This window comes from Varroa jacobsoni, unplaced genomic scaffold (assembly GCF_002532875.2).
Source record: "Varroa jacobsoni isolate VJ856 unplaced genomic scaffold, vjacob_1.0 scaffold_6, whole genome shotgun sequence".
Taxonomy (NCBI): Eukaryota; Metazoa; Arthropoda; class Arachnida; order Mesostigmata; family Varroidae; genus Varroa; species Varroa jacobsoni.
In genome coordinates, this window is record NW_019212908.1 from 95587 (window position 1) to 119575 (window position 23989).

Here is a 23989-nt window from a genome sequence, read left to right on the forward strand (position 1 = left end):
TTCTATAGGAGAACAACCAATGGCAAACATGCGTACTTTATCCTCAATGGCTAGTGGATGGGTATATTCGTTACAGCGGACGTTGTTGTAGAAGTTCTTATTATCGTTTGCACCCTTTCCCCGCCTCTCATTCTTAACCAGCGGAAGCTTCAAAAAGCGAACAGAGCGCACTCAGTAGACTACAACGCAGCAGAAGGGTGGCATAGAAATAGATGCCATCCATGGTGCCACTAAACGCCCTTTTTATGGTTGCGATCAGCAGTCGGCAGCGGCCGGCCGCAGCGATGGTGGTGAAGTAGAAAAGAGAAGCCTATGCGGTAAAGGCAAAGCATCGGCATCAGGAGTGCGTCCGAGTGCATCGGGCGCTCATGTGCCCGTCGTCGTTCTAAATAAAAACAAAAATCCCCCTGGAGCTCACCCCATCTCCGTCATGGCCCCATCTTACTAGCCATATGTACTTACTAGTCCTGTAGCCGCCTCTGTAACTTTTATTCGAACTAGTGCTTCTGCCGTAGCTGCGTCTCATTGCGTTAGCCTGCGTTTGTGTTTGCCACAGAGAAGCTGTTGTTGGGTCCAGCATCGTGGCAGCACCAATCGCATCGAAGGATATTCGGATGCATCCTGGCGAGCGTACGACCGCCGGCGGTCTTGAGGCCGGCGCCAACTGGCAACAAGCGCAGGCGAAACCCCCGCACACCCCCGAGACAACAATGGCTGACAACCAATATGATTGTTTGTACTAGGTAATCCGGCAGTAAAGGGCTTGGTCCAGCCTTCGGACCATCGGAGAGGATGGCCATCAGTATTGCTTGTTGTCGTTGAAAAGAAACAAGAATGGAGATGTAAAACAGGAGCCATAGTTCCGCCACAACCGTTCCTGCACGCGCTTCTGCCTGTTGTTTTGCCCCTGTCAAGTTGTTACGAATGCTAGCGTTTGCGTAGACAACAATCATCATCAGCAGGCAACAGGTTAAGGGCACCTCATCGCTAACACTTTAGCTGTCTTAGACGGATGACCAAGTCACGCAAATGTAGCACGCGGAGCCTCTATCTAAAGCGGTTGTATTTTATTTTAATACAGCACGTCAGAGGCATGAATCGCCGACCCAGTATATCATTTTATTTTTTCGTTAGTTTCTACATGCTGCTCTCTACAGCTTTTGGGAGACTCTTCTCTTTCTACACGAATTTTGAACACTTGAGTGCGACCATACAATGTAATATCTCTCAATACCGAGGTCTGAACTTGCACACCGACTCGGGTAGTAACAATAGTGCATATTGACAACGTTTGCCTACGGAGGCTGAGCGCCTGTTGCCAAACCCCCTGTCGTCCAGTTTCGACAACCGTTGCCACCACTCGCGTTGTAACCAGCTACAGTTGCTTCGTACAACTAATATACCTAGTAGGTTCTGAGGCACGAGGCCGCTGGTGAACGATACGGAGACGCGGAGCGTAGGTAGTATGGTCAGAAGAAGGAAACTTTTTCAGGGCCAGGGCACAAAGATGAAAGATAACGCAAGAAGGGACGCCAGCGAAAGATTGCTTAGACTAGCTTCTGTCTGCTGGCTGATGAAGGGAAAGATGGCAGGGGACTTGCACATTGGCAACAGCTCCACAGGTTGTAGTAATATCAAGTCCAGCGGGCTAGTGAAAAAGCCGGGCGTGGTTTCGACCACAGGTCCTCCCACATGTATATATTCATACACTGTAATGACAAACAAATGGCGGACGAGAACAGTTTGGCTCGAACAGCGTTGAGAACGACCCCAACTTATTTCTTTATGGCAAGCAATGAGATCAGCGATGGATACCAATAGCAGAACAGTGGTAGGCATCGACTTTATAACAATAATGTAGCAGTATCTATTGAAATTCGAAAGTGGTCTAGCTAGCATTGATTACCGGAGAGAAGCTGAGTATTGTTGGATTCTCGATCGGGATTTGTCTATAAAAAAATGATTTTCCTATATACACGAGAGCCCGTTTAACTCAATAAAGCTTTCAATTTCATACAGCTAAATTATCTAATCTCGTTGCTTGTTCTTCCTGTCACGCGTTGTGTACTTATTTATTATATGGAATCGATGAATTTTCTTAACTCTGTTGAAGTGTTTCATCACTATGGAGTCGATAAATATATGTCAGACATATTTTACCAAGCATCAGTACGACTACATACACTGATTTAGGGATCAACGATTACCGAAAGCCGGGAAATCCTTGCAAAACTGATCTCCGTGGCGGGCCTCATCTAACCGGTGTCACTAGGTGTAAAGAAAAGATTTTAGCGTCGGGGGTCATTTGCGCTTTCACCGCCTAGTTGGCCTAGGCAAACAGCGAGGAGTTGTCAAGCAGTTCAAAGACATCGCCGAATTGATTGGGTACAAATGCGAACGGATATAGACGCAGTCGCTGCTCAAAATTTCTGGCTACTCAATCCGTGCTTTTTAGTGAAGGCCAGCAAACGTCGCATCGAGAATCTTAACAAACCTGTTGGTTCAGTGTACTATCGGTCGTCCGTTCATTCGCTCCTTTTTACTGTGCATGACTTGACGTTCTGCGAGACCTGCAGGTCCTCTTTTGGCACCGGCGGTCAAAGGCTCAAGAAGGAACGTGCTTTGACTACAATGAAATATTTGTCTATGGGGTGTGCCCATAGAGCTGAAATAATAACGACAAAGATATGTCATGTAACCAAGCATAGTGAGCTCCATATTTGCTTGTCGAATGCATGTCCTTAGTAATTATGTTATTATATCCGATACAAAGTTAAGCTAAGTTCTTCCCAAAATAAGCTAAACTTACAATATTTATCATAAAATATTTCCGATTATATAGTTAGCATTTAGCTTACTAATGAGAGAGGCTCAATGCTGCTCGAAGATGATTTCGGGTGTCTATTAACAAACAAATTATGAATTTTCACCTTATGGCTATGTTTACGGGTTCTGTCATCCTAGAAACTGTGGCCAACAAATATATACCGCATAGCTTGTAAAAGTATTTCACATCTGCAGCAAAATGATTAAACATAGTAAAAACGAGAATTCAAAAAAAAACTACGTAACGACTATCAAACCGTCCATACTTTTACCCCCACCTTGTATTATAGACTGTTTTGAAGCATTAACTGGGTTGATGATTGTTTGTAATGGCCCAAAACCTACCAATGCTATGACGCTTCCGAAACGATTCCGTATGAAATTTGGAGACAATTTCGGGTTGTCTATATAACGATTCATAGGACTCTAGTATTTAGTCGATTCTAGAGCAAGCGCCAAGAACAATTAGTCCCATTTCTTTGCCAAGTAGTACTTTTGGTAGACAATTATTTTAACTCGATTTTTTAATTTTTCTTCTGTTAGATCCTTATTTAATCGAGTATGTCGAAACTGGACAAGGGCGTCTTATTTGACATGCCCCAAACTCACCTCAGGTGCTCTAACTGCCTAAATATATCCCACCTATCACTCTCAAGGATTCTCTAATTTCAAGCATCTGACAGCAGAAATAGCGAAAATCAAATTCAGCTTGTCATAGTTGACCTAGTACGTACATTACGAGCCGTCATAGCATATACGTGGCACCGATCACGTGAAACAATACAACGGCAGAGATTTCTATCCTACGGATCATTCTGTAAACATTTTAAATATAATCTCTGTTTTTTGACACACCTTATGCGTCGACCCAACATCACCCGCCATATGTACGCTATTCGGTGAAAATGTTCGGATGTCTTCCTTTTCGCTCAATCTAGCTGCTCGTATAAAGTAATCCGGTTCAACGATGACACCCTATGCGGAGCTTTTTTCGCAGGATTTCCACTAACGAAAATCGAACGTCTTTTCTCCAACTACAACCACAGCGAAAACGTTCTGTTCGTTATTTGTCCGGTTTCTCGCAGGGAACGTTGGGTCACGCTAACCGTCATATATTGCCGTTACGAACAATTCAGCCTAGGTCTAATGCCGCGACTGTTACCGGCCCCTCGCCATAGTCAACTTGTTGCTGCTTCCTCTCCAACGTCTTTGTTCTCCACTGATCGCTCTGATGAGAGATGGTCCTATTCTCTCCGCGTAGAGACTTGAGCTTTCCTGCTATTGCTGCTGTTGCTGTTCCCACACCGAACAAAACGGGACCCGTCCGTTTTCCTTCCCATCTTCAGTTCGCGGTGACAAACAGGATTCGATCAATGTATATGCTTGGGTCCGTTGCAAGGGCACGTTCGTATCGGCGATGGCAGTACGAACGGATGGCCGCTGCTTTAGCAAGCACTACTCTACAACTGACTATATAAGACGACAGTGATTCAGGTCAGCTCAGATATTATTCAGACAGTGAAAAAGCATGAGGGAGAAATGAAAGCGTGAGAGTATTGCGTCGCATTGCCGCTGTCGATGATTGTGAAACATAGGCGAACGGAGTGCGGCAACGGCCGGCCGACCAACCGTCCGGCCAATCGACCACATCTGATGGAATAGTGTTATGACTGGACACGTCTGGGGGCCGCTACCGCCAGATCTAATATTATAAGATTTACTTCATTTCACCCGACTAGGATTCGTTTACCCGCCGTACAAGTCCTACCACCGTTGCCTAACCTTAGCTGCACTGTGGCTGTTTTCGTTACGGAGTTTTGGCCGTTACCGTCTAGCGAGCACCAAACCAACATGCGCATATGTACAGAATACAAAACCGCGTTTACTAACAAGATGGCCCAGAGCACGTTTGGATCTTGTCGTGGTCAGCGTCGTTTGTGAATGCGTGTCTGTGTATGTATGCGACTCTATGTGTGCGAGTGCGTTGAAGCTCCTGGCCGCGTTGATTCCCAGCTAATCTATTTCTGATCGATGATTAGTCAACACTTTTCAGTCTGAACGTTGAAGGTAACATATTCGGCCGTTCGGGTTGACCATCGCTTCCTGAATCCACGAACAAAGCCGATGCTGGGCAAAGCTTTACCGGCCTGTTTGTGGACACGTGTCCTTTGCCTCAACGTTAGGGCACCCTAGTATCTTCTGGACGTCTGTTTATGTAAAACGCTGAACTCACATTGGATCGTGACTGTTTCGCTTGTTGTTTACGTAATCTAACAGAAAACGGGTATAACAGAGATTTTACTTATCGAAAGCAGATTGAACAATGGACATTTTTTACACAACAGTTATGCGGGTGATCATTAAACATATACGACACATGAAATTTAAAAAGGAATACACATTGGTTTCACGTTCATGAAAGTCTAGTCATACGACTTTGATTCGTACGCATGCGCAACACAGTTTTTGCCGTTACTTTACTATAAAAATTACTTCGATAACACGAAATTGCCTAGATGTCCTCGAAACGTTCTACTATTAAATTAAGGGACAATTATACATTACTTATAATGCCCTAATAGCGGTATCACAGCTGACAAACGAATCGATTCACAAAAATTTCACTTAGATTTGCCCAAGAGCATTTTCAACAGGTCGAAGAAGCGAAAACTCCCTTCAAATAAATACAAAGTCTAACTTGACATTCTTCCTATGGCTTCGTAATGTTCTGTCTTTGATTTAATAATAAGAGATACTTCGATTGAATAGTAATACTCGAGTGCCATCTTCGGAATATACTGCAAACCAGGGATACGTTAAAGGCCCTGCCAAGCTGTGGCAGGATTACTACGAGTAGTGTATCTGGGTTTTGCTGGCAATCATGTGCATTCATGTGCGCATTGAACAGTGTGCTTTCCCCGCTTTAACTAGACCAACCGAAACGCGATGTCGATTTTCACACGCGCTCCCGCCGTGCACAGCGGCTGGAAACTTTGCGCCAAAGTCTTAGCGGCAGCAAGCGGATCCCAGTCCCAAATTTGCCCTAAAAATAGTCCGTTTTGCCATGGTCTCACACAGGCGCGTCCTCGTTTTCTGGCTGTTGCCTAAAAAATGCTGGATCGTTTTGCTGTTAGAATGTTTGACTCTAAAACAAAAAATGACCCGATAAAGGCCAGTGCAAATCTAGGCTCAACTATTCGAAATGTGAAAGTCGTTCGAATGCGGTTCACAGTGTGTACATGTGAGACTGTACTTCGCCTGCTAGGAGACACCGCACATTGCCATGCACATGGTTGTTAATGGCGGGCTGTTTTTTAGACCGATCATTTATACTGCGAAAAGCTCTTTCGCAATAGAGTTGAGACCATTTGAGGCGCGCTGGACAGAAATCGGCGCGAAACGACCCATTTTGGTCGTCCTCGTCTCCTTATTTCGATGCACTATACAATCAGACATAACCGATTTTCAGATCTAAATACGTAGTCTTTGAATTCCTATCATTTGGTAGGTTGGTTTTTTCTTGTGAAAACTCGGTTGCGCTGCTGTCTGCGACACTTCATGAAGAAAATTTTTGGAGCTCACATGTCTCTCCACCAATTACTGAAGTGATGTTACGAGAAGAGCATGCCTTTGTTACACGTTGCCCATATTAATTTAAGCCAGATGCATCGCTATTTGACAATAATAATAAAATGCTAAAGTAACATGTGTTCTTCATAATAGTGCTCTATCTGGTGCTGATGTTTGGGTCGATTCCGTTGAAGTGAATGGTGCAACAGTTTTCGAGCAATTTTCTACCAAATATGGTTTCAGTGATGTTATTATTATTATTCCACTATATTATTAATGAAACAAAGAAAAACGATACCATATCTCGACGAGAGCAAACCAGCTAGAGGGTGCAGGAAAGCACCTCTCCGTTTTAGTCCTGGCACAGCTCGGTCATCTTTCGTCTCATTCGACACACGGTTATTTGTTTTCAATTTTGCTGATTTTATGCACCGCGAACGTGAACGCTGTATTCCCGTCAATCCTGCACTTGGCTCAACCATCCGTCTTCCCATCGCGATAAACAACGTAATAGAACGTCTGTCAGTGGTCGCCATGAAATGCTTTTTCTTCTTCATCTAGAATCGAGAATACCTGCCTGCTTATGTATTTCTTCTTTTCGTTTCCAAAAATAAAAACCATGTATTTATGCTGGAAATCAACCGTCCTCGCACTTGGCTAGCCAAGAGGCGGTCATGCAGAAAGCGAAAATTCAAATTTTCTGCGCCTCTCATCATTATTATCATCATCATCAGTAGTCAGCATCGTCCGCGTCGCCGCCGTAAGCCAATCGGTCGATAGTTTTCGTGTAATCGAAGGAAATATATACGTGCCTTCCACCGTTCGGCCGTCGGCATTCATCATCTACTGAAACCTGTGCGTTACTGATCCAACGTGTACCAATGATCAGTTCAGCATAAGTATATGAGTAACGTTTTCGTGTAAAAAAACGTAAGTCCGGTTTGGCAAAAGGATTTTTCCAATAAAAAAAAAAGAAGATCATACGATTAACTGCTTCTATTTATGTTGTGATCATTAAATGACTCAAACTGGGGCTATAAGCTGAGCTGGCAAATCGTACTTTTGGAGTTTCCGTAGTAGCAGCGTATGTGCTGAAATGAACTTCTGCCCTTTTCCACGGGAACCCCGAAATTTGCTTACGTTGGCTATATTTTCAATCAACTCTAGAAGTGCTCATGTTGCGGATTTTGTCAGACATGCCGTTGGACTATCAAAGGACATTAAGAGAATATAGAAAATTTCTATAACTGAAAATAGAGAAAAGTTTCATTCCGACGCCGACTGGCCTCGCCTTCGATAGCTCTCCTTTCAGTCAACTTCTCAAGTAATTATAATTTGAACTTCTATGGAGCAGTTTGTCATCATGTAAGGAGCATTTACAATATTTCAGTTAAAGAAACGTATGACCCGTTACCTAAAACCCACAAGAAATTGAGACATGTCCACTGGCGCGGATAACCCAATTCAAGCCTATGATAATTTCTTTCATCAGCCGAACTTCTCTAAATAATGCCGTTGGAATTTTCGATTTAAAGTTTACAAAACATCTAAGATATAATCCAAAGTCGACAAAAATTTCGTTTAGGCTTTTACGTTACATAAAAATGTATACATTATACTACTGGTTGTAATTGCTCCTTATTGGACGAAAAAAAAATTAATGAAGATCTCCTATAGATTGTTGTCAGTTAGTTAAAAACGTACGATATAACAAGTATTTGCTATAGCAGTCAGCATAAGTGTCAACTTTTCAAATAGGAACAAATTGAATGCGCGCTCCGCTTGACTGCAGACTAGTTACATTGACATATCATAGTCTCTGTTCTTTACGTTACTTCCGCACTTGTCTATCTATTTGTCTGGCCGTTTGCCTATCAGGTAGTTAGCGCGTTTTCCGATCTCGGCACCTAGCCTATTTCTGCAGCTGCTATGCCATTCCCTGAAACGGATCGGCTATAGGTTTGTTTCACTTTGGTGGTTCACTTTTGGACCCTACTACTGCTCTTGCTGCTATTATTAGGCTATTGCCCGGCTTGTCGCAGCACGATATTGGAACGTTCGGACGCAATCTCATATACGCCGCTTGTCTTCGCTGACGCTCAGTCGTAGCAAGCCTGTTTCGATTCAGACTTGGGCGCTAGGACAAACTCGTTTAATTCCATTGACGCAGAATCTCGCCCCTGTTATTAGTTGTCCGGTGATCCTTCGTATTATTTCCCAACAGAGATTGCTAACAAGCAAAGAACGTCAGAAGCGTGGTGGTTGTCGCCGCCTACCCCTAACGCTGACAACTAGCATCGTTGCGTGATAGCAGAGTAACGCCAGATGTAAGGACATATGGTATTTTTCTACATAGATGGCCACTACCGTCTACCTATGGCCATCGAATCATTCTAATGCCCATATAATTTACATTACAATCGAGTCTGATAAATGTCAAACGTGCTACCATTTTTACTACTACAAAACGTAGATGATCACCGTTTTCCCTGTAAACTAAATAATATCAATATGTTACTTCAAAAAAAGCATGCCGATGTATGATGTCGCATGCATTTGATTTTGTACATGTTAGCTTTTGCTTTGACGGAACAAGGCTATACTGGGATAAATAATCTAAGCTATTCTGAGCGTTTACTGACGTATAATAAAGAAAAATGTTAGACTAACAGAGAGCTCAATGGCGTTTCTAGAAGGTAGCTAATTCCGAAATCTGCTGTGTTTTGCCCCCTGTCCTAGGCTCGCTGTCTAAAACATAATTGAGAAACTTTTCGCTATGTATTGCTTGCATTAAAGTTGACTCCAAGCGTTGGCTATTTGATTTCTATTAGTTTAGCTTATTAATCGTCCAATATTTCTTACCTTTGTGTCTTTGAAAACGCCTAAGAAGGCTGTATTGCGGTGCCTAGTATACCCGTGTGCGTTAATGACGAACATACAGTTGATTTTTTAAGGATCAAAACGCTGTGTTCCTGTACTTTTATCCAGACAAAGTAAATGTAGGTATAGAAGAAACGATTTTTAATTAAAAGTATAGGACTATTTAGTTGATCTGCTCGTAGAAGGGGTCCGTCGGCGCGTAGTGACTTACATCGTCTCCCCTGGACAGTATAATAATCGAGAGTAACGTAACCCATATATTAGCCATGTTTCGCGGATAAACCCGATTATTGTAGCCCGTTCCACAAGCTGGTTCGGCAAACGTTGCCCCTTGTAAATAGTAAATCCATAGGGGGCCTACCTATCAAGTATATGATGTTGTATAAGCAAGCTGACAGACCATTAACTGGGGCCCCTGAAATGCAGGGATCTTCTTGGGACGACTAAATTAAATTAAATGGAAGGAGTTCTATCCACTGTACAAAGTACCGATTAAGGCAATCGGGCTATATAACATATATAGCTAGGTTTTATATATAGCTAGGTGGTCTTGAGGCCATATATGTCAAATAATATAAGTCGCATCGGTTTGGAGTTGGTGCCGTTTGAAAGCTGATTTGCAGTGACAAAATTATCGGGATGGCTCCATTTGAGCTCAAATTAGAGTGCCCGGAAAATAGGTAAAATTTTCAAAAAAAAATTGCCTTATTCTACAACTTTTTTATGATAAAAAACATAAATACAGCCCAGATCCATGACAGATATGTGGTATAGTTGCAGTATCCAAAAAGATGGCTTAAGGACGCTTTTGTTCTGAAAATTTCCTTGTGAGAGATGCTCCTCGAAGTTGTCAACCGTTTACGGAAACGTTGATCAACATATTGCAAAAGTTGAGTAAGACCAACACGGGAGCAGCTATGACATCGCCAATGACATAAACATCTACCATCTATCTATCTAGTTTTATTATATGTCCATCTGCGAAATTTTACAAAAAAAAAACAACGAAATCGAGCCGTTTTTATAGCTGTCGAGCAAGGGTGATGAGAAGCGTATCACATACGACAATCATGCCAAAATAAAACAGGAATATATTTGGCACAACCTGTGCCGTAGTCCAAACAGACGCCAAAAAAATGATGTAGTATAATCTTGCCATGATAGGGAAGGAACTGCTATTGCTTGACAACGGACCTTTAATAGAAATTGGACGTATCTTGCATCATCAAAATGTAGTCATCTGTTTCGGTCTCTGCAGAACTACCTTAACGTTCCTAATTTAGTTTTAATGGAACAATAAAAAAATTACTTGTCATAATTTTTTACTCAGAAACTACACAACTTCTTCACAGAATGGGGTCGGAATTTTATCGAAGAAATGGTAAAAAGTCATTTATCGAATTGGTGCATATTAGGTTTAGTAATACAATTGTAAAAAAGAAATGCTTCTGTTTCAACTTAAAAACAGTCAATACTTTTTCGACAGTCTAATATTAATATACGTATAAGGAAGGCGTAGCATCTAAATTCGTACGTTCCCCTTAGGCCGAATTATATCGGTCGTTTTTATACAACATAACCACCATTCGCCGTAACTAGGTTGTCGATTACCAACATAAGTCAGTCACCTTAAAATATACCATCTTTAGCCCACAAATAATAGGCAGTCACGCAATATTGGCATGACCTCGTTGAAATGTGGCTTAAGTACGCTTTATTTGACAAGTTGAATCCTGGTCCTGCTGTTCATATCTGCATTAAATGTATCATATCTGCATTAAAAGGTATGTTGAAATTTTTTCGTTCAGTTTTGACAAATTTAACTGAATCGTATTGGGGATCTTTAGGCTCGCTTCATGATGATAGTCTTTCTCGAACTTTTCAAGTGTCGCATAAAAACAGATTTTTCGATAGAAAATTTTTAATCTTGGGAGGAGTTCGTCCAGCGCGTCCAGAGATCGAATAATGGCTGATCCCTCTTTGGAGTCACTGCCCATTACGCCAAAAAGCGTGCCAAAATTCATCCAAGTTTGAAATGTCCGACATCGTATCTAAATATATATATATATATATTCACGAACTTACCGCATTTACGTTTCTGATCTCGAATCAACTTTTAAATTCTGTGACACTTTTGTACGCATAATGTCACTGAAAGACAGTCTGCATCTAGATGCTCGAGCAAACCCGCTAAACGTATACGCTTCATTTTACGCGGTCAATTCTTCCATCTTCGTTTGTATGCTTGAGACTATTTGTCCTGTGCATGGCCCTGTGCTACACGAACGGCCGTACCATTATAAAAAAGTTTGTTCTTCTCCTTTTTTGTTTAATCCTAGCGTCCCTATATTATTCCACGCAATCCACACACTTATTTACGGCGGCGAAACGGACACGGGATTTTTGTCACATTAACCTGGAACGCATGAATTGTCACTTTTCAACTGTCATAAAAACGCGACCGAATTCCACGTCCAGTGTTAGCTACGCATAAACCTAATTTTTTGGTTGGAATCCGCAAACGCTCGTGTAGCCTCTGCTACACAGGGAATACTCAATAAACAAGTTACATATTTGTATGTAATGCATATTAATTGCGTTGAGATTAGGATGGCCATCATTAAGAGTAATAATGGGGTAAGAACAGCAATGGTAGCAATTTTTCGCCGTTCCATCATGTCGCCCCGTGCCCACATACGTACATTTACAGCACCTATCTAGCGACTATTGTTAGCCAATATTAAAGCTCGCTAGACAATATCACCGCTCTACTCCGGTAGAACAAACGGAAGTGCTTACCTAGAGCAAAAGCAGGAGTAACAGCACGAAACATTAGCATTGTTTTGTTGTTTTCCCATTGACACTCACTCCCCGTCTGAAACTTCGCATTTCAATCGTTCTCGCATTCTCTAGCCCCCCCCCCCCCCGCCCTTCTCTTCTTTCTGTCTCCCTCGCTCTCTCTATCTCGAGGCTCAAAGCCTAAAGCAGTTCGGTCGCTAGGGTCTTCTACTGACCGCGTTTATACAGTTTCTTCTCTCCCTATCCAGCGTAGGTCTCCTGGTTCATTCTGCTCTGTACAGCTGGCCACTCTGCCCGCACAACGAATGCAGCTGGTGCAATGGAGGCTACTGCGGTGTGGTGTTATGGTGGGCGGAGGTGGCGGTTGCGACGCAGCGTGGCGTTCATTGTCAACACCGTTCACTGCTGTTGTTAGCAGCTGGCAGGTCTCAAATAAAGTCAAATTGCAATGCCAACTATTTCTATTCTTTCAAAACGGGAGAACGGGCGAAAGGAGTCTACGATAACTCTTCAAGCCCTCCTCTGCTCAACGGACCAACAATCTAAGTGTGCCCCGCAACGGCGAGTGAAAACATACCGGGGTTTTCGCTCGACGAATCGAAGGCATGTACACCAGCCTATATATAGATATATATATCCCTTACGGCAACTATTTTATTATATAGTTGTAGACACTCGAGGTAGCTAAACAATAATACTGGTACGGAAGGAGGGTTGTTGTATGAATTCGTATATAAGTAATGACGTAATTCCATCACTACTCTATCAAAGTTTATAGTCAGCTGTTCTGTTTGATGGATGTCTTAGCTTGCGTTCGTTCTTGCGCACACTTTTAGGTGGTAAACTAGGTAAAGAGTGCATTGTCTGGCGTTATTGTTCCTGCTTCTAAGTTAGCACTAATAGAGTTATATCGAAAAAACAAAGTTTTTCTTATTTTTGCAAACAGCTAGCAAAACCTACGGGAATCGGATACATTCATATATGCATCGACGTAATCGAGCTCTGTTACGATCTGAATAGTTTAAGGTCTGTCAAGTATTGTATTATTTTTGGGCACAGCTCCTGGACTCGACTTAAAACTGTTGCTAATTGAAAGTAATTTACTATCCCAGGTCGGTCACGCACAACACGTCACAGCCTATTCAATTATGTTTAAAATCGAAACCTTCATACGAATAATCACATCACGCTTCAACTTTCCGCAGTAAGAACAGAAGTGTCGACCGTAAGTTGAGGTATTCCGGGTTACCCACTACTCGTTCGTTACACGCAATTGTTAAGTCCTCTTCAGTTTGCTACCTGCCTTTTTTAAAGTACTAGTCTTTTTAAATATGAGCTACGATCTTCTCAAGTAAGTAGTCTTTACAACCGGTTTTTTTTCTCTTGCAAGAAGCATAGCTTAATCACGTAGACTAGCCGAGTATTATTATGCGGAGCTCCAGGAAAGCGAGGAGATAATTTCTGCTCCTATTTCTTGTTTATGACATTTCGGGGTGGAGCTCGATCGCTGCTTCAATGAGTTTAATAGGGCTTGTCTTTTTGCCATCTGTATGACCCCGGTCACATGCCAGGCGGAAGGACACCCCCCCCCCCCCCCCCGGCAAGCCTCCCTTCTAAAAAGACTTCCCAAGAGCCAGTCAGACGGGATCGCGCAGTCACTGATACTGGGATACTGCATAGGCAGTTTCACTGTTATTATTATTATTATTATTATTATTATTAGAATGAAAGCTAATGCCACCGATTCGAGGTCGCGAAAACGATCCGAGTATTTGGTTCATTGCCGTTGTTGTGATTGTCCTTAAACATTAAATCGTACGGCAAAGGCCTATGGTAACCTGGAGGCTTTCCGTGAGCATCGGAAACCCGGGCCAGCAATCCTAACCCAGCAGACAAACGGAAGAACATTGAGACAGAGGGAGGGACTTCGTGGGGATTCTTTGCCTCGATATGGGGACAGCAGGAGTCGTTTAGTAAATGGCCGGAAAAAAGGAAATCGAGACTTCGACTGCTGTGCAAAAGGAAACCGGAACAAGAGGTAGGACGTCCACGGGTCATACATGTTTAGAAGCATCGTGTCCACTACTGCTATCTGCACAGTGGTCTTCTACACATGGGAACGCATAAATCCATAGGAGCAACATAATATATTTTTAAAAGGTTCTACTAGATTTTTTTACGTTATTATCTCTTTTTTTTTTTTTTAACACTATTATTGGATTACAAGCAGCATGCAAGGAACATTTATATTCGCTCTAACGGTTTGGCCTACATTAAACATTGCTATAATGGAAAATTAATTTTTCTGTCTTTTTTCTACTTGAAGCTTAGATCGAACGCAACCCACTAGTTGTCTTTGTGGCATCTTCGACTAGCTGCATGACGTCGCATTAAAACAATGAGTATCAGCACGACCGACATTCGAGTTGCCTAAGTTATGATTGTATTCCATTACCTCTACAGCGACGTATTGAGCTTATCACATTGTACTGTACAATGCAACCAAACAGTAGACATGAAGCCAGGTGAAGAAAACCTAGTTTTCGAGTAGCCCTCGACCACCATTCCTTTACGTTTCGAGCTCTACGTTCGGTACCGCTGTTAGACATTCCATCAGACGGCTGGCTCCTAGCATAGACATCAGACTACTAGGCGTATCTATCAAAGCTCATATACCTAACGATCACGTACCTGAACATAAGCTAAGGCAGATGCCAACAGAAGCGCCACCACATCACCGTAGCGTCTGAAGCATTAACGTTTAAGAAAAAAGACATAATTAGCTCTGTACAGAATTTTCCGCAATTTTTTTCGTATCCTGTGTAAATACTAACGCCTACTAGAGCCTCAACAAAACGGCTTATCTTCTTCCATTTCACCATAGTTAGTAGAATTTGAGTAAAAGTGGTGTCACATCATCGACGCTGGCGGCAGCCGCAATAACGGCAAACACGTTCACAAAGTTTTAGAATGGCTGACGCTACGTCTCGAGAGACTTTCCATCCATTCGGAAGCGCAGCCATTACGGCCGCCACCTCAAACGCCAGCCACGGTGGCCATCTTCGATGCAGGGCATTTCTTGACTTTCCCAATCGGTTATCCTATCCACTCGTCCTTTCGTGGACAGCCTTCTTCCCAATCGTCCAGACTGCCTTTCCTTCTTCTGTTTCTTTTGCTTTCCATTGGGAGCATTCGTTTTTCAGAATCGAAGCAGCAGTGCTTCTGCTATCCCTCTGTTCACCAAGCTCCCCGTATGCCCCATCAACTATCCACTCAACGTTTTCTTTCTCTGTCGTTGCTCTTTCTGCGCGAGGCAGCGCCAGCGGTAGTGCTGGCGAAGCCAGCCAGCTTATCTCGATTTGCACCGAAGCTGTGGTGCGAGTCTGTCTGTGTGTCCACGCACGGTTGTGCTAGGCAGACATTCACACAGCTACCGTCGTCAGTACACTGCCATTGCCTTTGGCCCTGCTTTAGCCATTGCTTAGGCGCTGAAGGAAGAGTTCCCTTCATCCCTTGTGTCCGCTTCGTTTTGCGCGACCAACTGGGGTATACAGAGAGAGAGAGAGAGAGAGAGAGAGAGAAAGAGCGTCTAGTCTAGCCTCGAGCAGCGGACGCAGACGAGGCACCACGGCGAACTGCCACGGAAGCTTTCTTGATTTTTCTCGCCTGTCTTTCGTTTCTTCATCGTTCATATTTTTGATATTTTTTAATAATGAAACAGCCCCATCAGCAGGCAGGCAGGCAGGCAGGCAGGCTGGATGGCTAGCAGACCAAGTGAGTATGTTCCCCAGGGGCACAGAAGTGCAGGCCGAAGCGACTGTAGTGGGCGAGCAGGCAGCCATAGCGCGATGCTCTCTTGTCGTGGGGGGGGGGGCAACTGGAGGTTTGGCGGGCTGGATGGCTGGCTAGATGGCTGACTAGATGCCTGTCGGGCCGGCGGTACAGGCAAACGGCTTGAACGGCTGCACAGAGAGTTGCACATACAGGCGGGTGCCGCCGCCGCCACCGCCCCCGCTACTACTATTGGTCTGCAAGATATATCCACACGACGGCTACTACAACGAGCAGCACCTTTACCTCCCCCCCCTCGCCGGAGCGAACGATTTTCTGCGAACAGCCATGGACAACGGCTGCGGTAGAGCTGCTGGAGAAGGCACGACCGCGTGCACACACTCTCTTCTTTTAGCCAGTAGCAGTAGCACTCAAAGCAAAAAGGAGACGCTGGTGAGACTTCGATAGCATTAGTTGGCGGTGTCTTCTCGTTATCCTATCTGTGCTACCGTCATCCTTTAAAGAAAGAATATAGATAGACAGAACGAAAGATACGAAGGAGAAAAGAGCCGAGTGTGGAAAATATGGCTTCGAAAATTATTATGGTAGGGGCAATATTTGTACTTGACATGATTTAATGGTATTCTATAAATATGGATTGTACGGATAGTGTGTAGGAGATACATAGCACATCTACAGTATACACAATAACGAGTTATTCATTATAACCGGAACGACCTTAGCTATTTGGTTAAGCAGTCCAAATGCAGAAGGTACGCTTCGATGGTACATGCAATTGACTTGAAATAAATTTGTATCAAAAAAAAAAAACATTTGATTATACTTTATTATCCAAAATAATTCAGCCCTAATCTCGAGTGGCACAACCATGCACTCTAGCACGGAAAGGTTAGTGAAGCAAAGATATGTAATTATATGCGTATAATAACGTAAAGTGTATATGAGATGCGTTTTCATAATACGTAAAGCCCATTTCGAGTTTGGTATCACAGGTTCTAACAGCTGTTCTAAGATATATATAAACATGTACACATAATCTCTATATTAATCTAGCGAGCCAACGTGCAGAAGTATGAAGACGTGATCCACGCACATTTGAAATCATAGAACAACATTGTTTAATTAAAAGTATTGTTTGTCCTACAGGGTCTGTTACTATTTTCATGCATATGTATTATAGTATGATTTATGAAGCCACGCCCGCTTCAGGGCTGTGAGAAAGCCAACTATCAAAACGACGATACTGAATTTCGGCGTCGCTTGCAGGCAGCTCATAGTACCTGTACCTAGTCTGCCCTTGTCTGACCTTTACTGTCACAGGGACATTAGCTAGAAAATAATTTTCCTGAACAATCTTTGGTTTCCTACATCGATCTAGAGACGATACATCTGTCCTCAACGAAATATCTAGTTATAAGTGATACACTTAGTATTCCGATGTAGTGGCAAATATACCACAAGCAATAACGAAAACATATTACGTAATTATGGAACTTCAAAGTAAGCGGTTTATGTTTTGCAGTACGTTCAGACATACACGGTACAACTAGTTATTACTTAAACTCGCATCTCATTATTACACACTGTATCAGCCTCGGTCACACTGGTTTGCCCCAAGTAATATCGAAATATGAACTGACTGAGCTTGTATTGGATTCCCGCAGAGGAATATAACATATAGTGTACAGCCGGCTAACTATTAGAAGCATCATCTGCTTGTAAATTCCACTTCACTGACTGACAATTAGTGGAGACACGCCAACTGTTTTATGATCAACCCAAAATTACCTACATGTATTACCCAACCACTAGCGAATGCCTACTTGGGCAATGCAAGTGTTAGAAAAAGCAAAAGGCATTAACGATTTTTTCCATTTATTTCAGCTTTTTTTCTTCTAATCGAAATGCCTCATCCGTTCATCCCTTCATTCATGTGATTCGTCTTTGTGCTCGCTGGAACAACTGGAAACAGACAGGTTTTAATAATGTGGATACGGTGGCGCCATCTGTGGCGAAACCAGGAAACCATTGAGAAAGAGGGAGGAACGTCACGTAATGTTAGTCGAAATAGAAGCAGCAAATACGAGCATATCTACTGAATAATTGTGTTTACAATTGATAAAGTTGACAGAATGATAAGATATGATAAGGTAGAAGGAAGACATCAGCATCTTAGGCAATAAGTAGACATGTTTTAGTGAATCGATGTATCTTAGTATTGCTGCCAAGCTCAAATAGATCGCCTGTGAAAAAAAAACTGTAGGTTTTCTAATTGACGTGGGATACAAATTTAAAAAATCTAGCAAATTACGCATCGACTCCCATACGTACAGGCTAACTCAGGCTCTAAAATACTATCCTCCATCCAGGTTTCCTATCGACACTTTTCTAATAAAGGGATCATTGATTTGATTACTATTATTATTGCTATAAGCATTACTTATACAAATTTTTATAACGGCCTACGGTAAACTTAACGATTCGGATAAGTACAACAATTAACTTGGAAACTGCTGTTAGGCAACCAACATATAATCCGTGCACAACGACATGTACTCATTAATTTTTATTTTTTACAGTGAAAAATACCATTAGAGCTACTAAATTTACTATTCACCAAATGCCGATTCTAGGTGCAAATGTCATTAAAAAACAGGCACATTAGAATAAACAGCATTTCGCTTCGATTCCACGTTGTCTTCTTGTCGAATGCAGCCCTTTTCGCTGCCGCAGCAAATCGGGCTTCCATTCTGAACCGTTGAGCGGTGGATGGTTGACTCGAATAGTGCGAGTCTTAGTCCGTCTTAGAGAAGCAGCCTAGGCTTTGTCTGTTTAGGATGCCGCCCCCCTGGATCAATGGTATCCGCTCCGAAGCTAGGCTTTCAAGAACGCACTTTGCACTTAATTGTCACAGCCACAAAGTGCGAGATGCAGAAATAGTATCGCATTGGAACAGTGACGGCCAAACGCATCCGCAGATCCTCCTTCTTTCCGACCGACCGTCAGGCCGAACCAAGGGACCCAACGGCTAGCATGGGAAACACATCGCGACAAGCAAATGGAATGGCGGTTCAGTATGAATCAGAACCTACCCAGCCGGAGTCAACACAGGCGGCACATTACGGGGGGCGGCGGCAGAGGTGCTTAGAGCCAGCTGAGGTTCGTGGAATAGTGGCCTACCTGCAAGGACCGAGGCTTTGTCCTGCAAGGACAGAGATGTCCCCTCCGTTTGCGGCCCGTACGGTAGCGAAGCGCAACGCCAGGCAGTCAAAATGTTCAATGTAGAGAATAGCGCATATTTACTGATGATATCTGCAATGCTATTGCTGCAATGATCTTGAACTAAATCCGTGGTTACAGTATATTGCAGGAAGAACACAGACTTAGACATAACTACTTGTTATCGCTGAGGGTATTTTCCGGAAGAGAAAAATCTGAAAGGGAGAAAAAGGGCAAGTATCCGCGCTGTAATGCGCAAGCACCATACGCATTTTGGCTTTCCACCGTAGCCATGTTGCTGAACATTTTTTCAAATTTCAAGGACAATTGTTTGGTAAAATTGAATATGTTATTATAATTTTTTTTTTTATAGATATCGAATCGCGCCCTCCATAAGCAGTAATCTTGGAACGGCGGGCATTAAACGAAATGCCTTTGTAAACTTCAACTGACTTCATTGATTTATAGCAAAGTGTTTCTAAAGTTGTCTTTCGTCTGTAACTGAATCGTCGAGTTAGATATGTGACCAATAGTATGGATGGTGGACTTACGCCTAAGAATTAGGGGTTACCGCTTATTACCTCAGTGGTGACCATTATTTTTGAAAACTGCATTCTGCCAGTATTTTCATGTTTTAACGCTACGTTCAGAGGTTTGAATTTCGAAGTTTGGCGGTCTTTCGACATTCAAGGTTTCTAAGTGATAACGCTGAGTAAAAACGTCTCTTATGATTTTCCGCTTAATTTGTCTCGCGCCGCCTGTGTACACTGGGAGAGTGACTGCTGGTGAGGAATAAAGGGTAAAAGAAAAGCGTGTTTGAGGGCCAAGCCTCGGAACTTCAGCCATCGGGTTTTTGTGCCCTGCAGCGGTTCACGGAGCTGTTTCGCTTGATTTCTACGTCTAGCCTTTGGCTTCATTGTGATAAGACATTGTTTTTATACGATCCTCTTGCTCTGACAATCTACGCTGACCCCTTACTTTTTCTAGCGCCTCCGATTGTGCCACTGATGTTGTTTTTGTCTCACGTGCCTGCATTCTAATCATATTCGAGAACAAGCATGCCATTGCTGTTGACAGCACTGGCCATCGTTTAGGCCCTTTCGCGAATGGCGAGTGCAAACAATTCAACAAGGCTCTGGATCACATTTGTCTCCGTTATGCAAAATGTACGGCTGATTGTTTGAAATTTGCTTAATTAGGAACAGGGCACTAAACGCTACATGACTTCTCGGTGTCTCATAGCTTCCTTTGCCTTTCGACGTCGACCAATTGCTTTCAATCATTTTAAGAAAATTGTGTCACATTGTATGATGTGACCTAAGGAGATATATCGCACATCGTTAAAAAACAAAATTTTACAAAGATAAAAAATGTAATAGTTTTGACGGGTTTATGTCGGTCATACTATCTTACAAGCTATTAAACCACTAGTCACAACAAATACATATTCGCACTTCTTAGAAAAGCTCTGGTATAGTTTTACGAAACGAGACATACGCGGAGCACTCATTCTCTATGTATACGCGATAAGAAAAAGATCGTTTACGCATTAGTCTGATACCATAGATTTTACTAAAATGTTCCTTTTAGCTCTGATTCTGGTCTCGATAACACAAGGCAACAATATGCACTACCGTCCTGGTAAACGCCAGGTCATTACAAACAGCGATGGAGCGTTCTGTACATTAAAAAGCCAATAAACAATATACATATCAAAGGGCCCTGTATTAGGGTACTTGGGGACGCAACACGGGCACTCGTTGGGAATATTGATTATTTGCACGAATCGGCAAAATCCAATTACTAACAAAGGTTTCAAGCCAAGTTATCAGAAAGATCCCTATTCCAATTGTGGGAGAAGGGCCAGCAGTTTCGAGAATGTAACGCGTTCAAAAGTAAATTTTAAGTTAATGTATGTGGCGTTGAGCCTTTTTGCACTTGACGGCCCAGTCAGACTGAGTACCCAATAGCTAGCTGGAATGTTTTCATGATCTGTAATTGTGCGTCCGATATAAGGCCCTGTGCGCCGGCAGTTGTCCATATGGGCCGAGCTATTCTATCTTGCATGCTATAGAAATTAACAATGGCGGTCGCTTATTGGACGAACCTCTTTTAAGCCGTTTCTTGCGGAGAGGCCATACGACAGCTGTCTCAAAGAATTTTGCTATACGTTTTCCATTGAGCGATCTTCCGTGAGAGCAAGGTTCCCGCTCACAGTTAGGTAATCACGATTTGAAGCCGACAACAGTTTCGGCCATGATGCAATCAATACGGCACGTACTTTGATCGCAAACCATTGGATGCTGCTCGAGCGCTTCCCTGTATATCGAGTACTTGGTTCGAGTTTCGCAATGATCAGCGTCAAGGTGAACGCTGTCAGCGGGTAGAAAAATATTGTCGTTATATAGATAAATCGTTACAACTAGACACGCTATTTCACTAGTTGACACTGCTTAGCAGACCGCTATCGTGCAGGCCAGTATCGATCGTCACGCGGCCATGCTCAATTTGTATAAAATTTAGATATGGTCCGTTTAGGTTTTGAATAAAGCGATACACTTACGTCGATAGAGTAATGGTAGCGCTAAATTTCACTGGGTACTAATATACGGTTTAAACGTTTTCTTAGCGTAACAAGAGCCCATTGTCTACAAGCCGTTGTTTTCTCCCTGAATAGATCGATTATCGCTTAGTCGTACTATTACTATCGACGTTTTGATGACTTGAAGAAGATCTCCTAGCTGTTGGTTATGAACATGCGTCTTGCTGATAATCGTCTGGCGGCTTGGACGACCGCAAGTCGGTTAGGTTCTATGTTATTATTGATTGCGATGGAACACCCATCACATGACGACAGATCAACGACGACCCAACATTGGCCCGTTTGACAATGATGGCCATATCGATAGCTATGCAGAGATGTCAGCCAGTCAAGGAATATTGCTTGTCGCAAATCTTCTTACGTCCGTAACTATCGTAGCGGATGCGAGGACCTTACCGTCTCCAGCTATCGTCTCGAACCACAAATATAACGAAGCTTTCGTTTGAGTAATATTGTTAGAAGAATGATAGTATATTAAATAGTCAAGCTGCTCGGTTAAGGCCAAAGTGTAATAGTCAAAATTGTGACAGTAGTGTCAATTTGTAAGACATAAAAAGGACTAAGCCAGATTAGAGCAGGTACGCTATTGAATTTATGCTAGCTGCTCCTTGACAGGGAGCCGCAATCGGGATATCTTGAAGACGCTGCCATTCACGACTGCCGAAAGGTAGCCGGTCGTATATTCCAGTCAGCCATCGACCAGACTACTAGTGACACGCAAATCAAATACAGAAAACTGTTTTTTTCGGTGTCTTCTTTGGTTCGATTCTTCGTTGGCTGGATGGTCGACGAGCAACTGCGACGGACTTCGTGAGCTTTTTATGGCGACATAGTGAAACAACCGCGGCGATTTACGGCAGCCGACTTGACTGTCGGTTGACGTTCAAACGAAAAGCAAGCAGAAAGGAACGGTGAGAAAAAATGCGAGATTTCACATAAATATATTTATTCGGCTGGTCCATTGTTTCGTAGGCGACCACTGTCGTGAATTCGATGATGTTGGTAAGTGGCCGCTTGCCAAAGGGGTCTATATGTGTAACGAGATATATATATATATATATCTATCTATATATATATATATATATATCGAGACGGACGCAGCTACAGAAGTGATCAGCTGGACCCGACCTATCCTGATATCGCCTTAGGTGTGGCTTATATTTAACGGAGCTTGTATTTGTTACTGTTGTAATACTGTAATTAGGAGATCAGTTTCATTCCACTTTGTGGAGCTATCATGGGAATACATTTCATGTTGCTTAGTATGAAGCACACCATTGACGCAAAGGACGCACCGATTGCTTGACTTCCTACTGAGGATATCCGCTTGATAGCTTGTTGTTTACAGTCCGTAGGTCGGTACAACTAAGTTCTGTTTCATTGAGTCTATTCCTATGTTCACGTTATTGTTTCAATGTGTCATCCAATATAATTTTGCTTTATCTCAAAGAAACACGGACTGTATGTATATGAACATTTAAAATAATATCACACTTCAGAAGTATAAATCGAAAATCGACATGACCTCAGAGACTTAATCCTCTGCTATTCGTTCGCAAGGAACACTTATACATAAATCTAATATAAGGCGTACTTCAGGTTTGGCTCACGTGTTCGAATATATCTCACATAAAAGCGACCCAAACTGGTTTATCTGTTCTTGCTTGTTAACAAATAAAATTTACAAAAACGTGGTTTAAACGGCACCGTGTACCGGTGTACATATTGAACCTGTCATGAATTGAACAGTCACTCTGTGTGCAGTTACATTCATATTTGACTGAGCCACCAAAAATGGCCGAGTCGATCTCTCCTGATTGCTTGTACATGCATATTTCCACTACAGGATAGCATAAACTTGTCTTCATAGGTTTCAGAAACGACAAATGGGCATAATTATGCAGACAGGTAAAGCCGTATTTGGAGAGCTACACTTGTATGATTAGATTAGGTCGCTCACCAGCAATAGTGGCCACAGCCGTAAAGGTATATGGCTGGAAGCTGGTTTTGAGCTGCCAAGAAAGGGGTGTGGTAGACCATATACAGAGCAAACTTCGCTTCCCCTCGAAAGCCAAGCTGGACCTCTGAATGCATTACGGGTGAACCAGACCGCAGATGTCCATCTCTAGCTCGGCTGACTCTACCGTCCCCTTCACATCGTCCCTGAAACATTCGTTCGAATGAAAGGAAACCTCTACGGATACCGGCCGAAACACTGCCGCGCTGTCAAGTGCGACAACTACGCCGCCGCTGGTCATGTTAAGTTGATGGACGTTCAGGTGGAGCAACCTATGGACTCTG

The 23989-nt window shown here is 42.9% G+C and overlaps 1 long non-coding RNA gene across 1 annotated transcript in view; it reads left to right on the forward strand.

Moving 5' to 3' along the window:
- The first annotated feature begins 22142 nt into the window (after positions 1-22142).
- LOC111259925 (uncharacterized) overlaps positions 22143-23989 on the forward strand; it is a 33828-nt gene continuing 31981 nt past the window's right edge. Inside the window, exon 1 of the long non-coding RNA XR_015311165.1 lies at positions 22143-22599. This is a non-coding gene — a long non-coding RNA (uncharacterized LOC111259925). The remainder of the gene's footprint in view (positions 22600-23989) is intronic.